This window comes from Glycine soja, chromosome 5 (genome assembly GCF_004193775.1).
Source record: "Glycine soja cultivar W05 chromosome 5, ASM419377v2, whole genome shotgun sequence".
Taxonomy (NCBI): domain Eukaryota; kingdom Viridiplantae; phylum Streptophyta; class Magnoliopsida; order Fabales; family Fabaceae; genus Glycine; species Glycine soja.
In genome coordinates, this window is record NC_041006.1 from 13,735,447 (window position 1) to 13,738,378 (window position 2,932).

The window sequence follows — 2,932 nt, forward strand, 5'->3', positions numbered from 1 at the left end:
ACCTCCACCTTGTGAGAGGACTCTTAGGGAGATGGCTGCACCTGACTTCACTTATGAAAGCTTGGGCATTCAATATCCTGATGAGGATGTTCCATATGTTCTCAAGACTCGACTAATACATTTGCTGTCCAAGTTTCATGGTCTTCTAGGTGAAGATCCTCATAAGCATCATAAGGAGTTCCATATTGTCTGTTCCACCATGAAGCCCCCTGATGTCCAGGAAGATCATATCTTTCTAAAGGCTTTTCTTTATACTCTGGAGGGAGTGGCGAAGGATTGGTTGTACTACCTTGCTCTGAGGTCCATTTCCAGCTGGGATGACCTTAAGAGTGTGTTCTTGGAGAAATTCTTCCTTGCATCTAGGACCACTGCCATCAGAAAAGACATTTCAGGCATCTGGAAACTTAGTGGAGAGAGCTTGTATGAGTAATGGGAAAGATTCAAGAAATTGTGTGCAAGCTGTCCTCACCACCAGATTTCTGAGCAACTCCTTCTGCAATATTTCTATGAGGGACTTAGCAACCTGGAGAGGAGTATGATTGATGCTGCCAGTGGTGGAGCTCTTGGTGATATGACTCCTGTTGAGGCTAGGAATCTGATTGAGAAGATGGCTTCCAACTCCCAACAATTCAGTGCAAGAAATGATGCTATTGTCCTTAGAGGAGTCCATGATGTGGCCATGGATTCATCTTCATCTGCTGAAAATAAGAAGCTTGAGGGAAAACTTGATGCCTTGGTCAACCTAGTAACTCAGCTTGCCATAAATCAGAAATCTGCATCTGCACTTATTATTGTTGCAAGAGTCTGTGGTCTATGTTCTTCTGCTAATCACCATATAGATCTTTGTCCTTCTTTGCAGCAATCTGGAGTCAATGAGCAACCTCAAGCCTATGCTGCAAACATTTATAATAGACCCCCTCAACAACAAAACCAACAACTGCAGAATAATTATGATCTTTCAAGCAACAGATACAATCCAGGTTGGAGGAATCATCCAAATCTGAGATGGGAAAATCCTCCACAACAACAACAACAGCAGCAACAACAGCCTGTCCCTCCCTTCCAGAATGTTGCTGGTCCAAGCAGGCCATATGTTGCTTTATTTTTCAAATATTCAAAATGTTTTCAAATGCTATTGTTTTAAAAAAAAAAGAGAAAAATAGAAAAAGAATGAAGTTGAATAAATGAGGTCTTGTTTTGAGGACTTGGACTGGTTTGAGGACTTGGTTAGTAATATTAAATTCTGATCAGTTTTTCCCCTTCACCAATTATTATGTATTTGTTGCTGATATTAATCCATGCATGCTTAATGCTTGATTAATTGTCTCTGTGCTTAATTAACATTCATGCTTAATGGACATGTGAGAGGGATTAATTGGTGTATGTGTTTCTTAATCACACAATGATAGTCTCATGTTAATTTTCGCTTAGTAAATTAATTTCGGGTTGGATTAAGTGGTTGAACTGATTAGGGATAAATTCTCGTAACCTAGGATAAGAGACATGCTTTTGAATCAAGGGGAAACAACATGTTTTAGTTCTGTTATTTTTTTAATTCAAATTTGTTTGCTGTTTAAATTACAAAAACAACAAACCCCCCTATTTCATTACTATTTTATTATTATATGTTATGAACGTTTGTTTGATCATTGCTCACTGGGAGACAACCTAGGATCACTTCCTTGATACTGCATTTTAATGTTTATTTGATTCGGATACGGCTCCGATCAGAACCCAAGGACCTTCTCTTGCGTCTCTGGCCCAATCTACTTGGAGTCTTCTATCCAATGCCCTTGCCGGGTAGGATTGCGTCATTCTCTCCCCCTGGAAAAGGATTTGACCACAAATCCCGAGGTTCTTGAAACTTTAGGCTTTCGGTGATGTTGGGTATGTTAGAGTAGGGTAAAGATTGAAAACCCCTTTCCTGACCATCTTCCCATGAGAGAACATAGTTCCTCACCAACTCAATGAGTGGTGCTACAACTATAGAAAAATATAGGACAAACCTTTTGCAAAAGTTTGTTAAGTCAATGAAGCCCCAAATTTCCCTTATACATGGTGGAGTAGGCCACTCAGGAATGACCTTTATTCTCTTAGGGTCCATGGGAAGCCCTTGATCACTATTTAAAAAGTTAAGGAAAGTAATGGAATAAAACATACATTTTTCTTTATTTTCATGTTGATTATTCCTACAAAAAATTATGACAAACCTAAGGTGTCCCATATGAGCACCTAAGTTTGTATTGAAACAAAAAATAAGAACAAACCTACCTAATGAGTCCCTATGTACACAAATCATGAAGAGGGTTGCACTACTCAGCACATTCATCATAACACCTATCATAGGGATTTGGTGTCTAATAATACCTATTTTGGGCACCAACAAAGCACAAGGGTTTAAGCTCTTGCGAACCAAACCCTCATCAAACAACTCCTTTACTTGAGGAATAAACTCAAGCCCAAGAGGTGTGGCAATGCTAACAAGTGTCTTTTTACAAAGGAGAAAATGAGGAGGTTGTCTAAGAGGGGAAATTTCTTTAATATTTGTCTTTATTTCAAAATGCCTTTCCTTCTTAGCTAACCTCTTGGAGGAGACACTTACCTCCTTACACTCCTCCTTAACCATTAAAGGTTGTCCTTCTTCTTGGGGGTAGATTTCTTTACTAGATTCTTCCCCTTTTACTTCTTCACTTTCACTAGAGGAAGGTGAAGTACTTGCCTCATCTTGGCTACTATAAATTTCTTGGCCCCTCATAATCATGGTTTTCTTGGTGGGGCATTGAGAAGTAAAGTGTCCTCTTCCAAGACATTTAAAGCACTTCATGGAGGTAGTCTTCTCTTGCATACTAGCCTTAAGGGGTTGCTTTTCTATTGTCTTCCCCTTATCATCTTTGGGCTTAGAAGGAGTCACCCCTAAGATGCCTTGACCTTG

At 39.5% G+C, this 2,932-nt stretch overlaps 1 non-coding gene across 1 annotated transcript; it reads right to left on the bottom strand.

The window, feature by feature from the left end:
* Nucleotides 1–370: 370 nt before the first annotated feature.
* Nucleotides 371–477, bottom strand: LOC114413854. The gene has a single exon (XR_003666999.1). It is a non-coding gene; the product is annotated as a small nucleolar RNA R71 (small nucleolar RNA).
* Nucleotides 478–2,932: the final 2,455 nt, after the last annotated feature.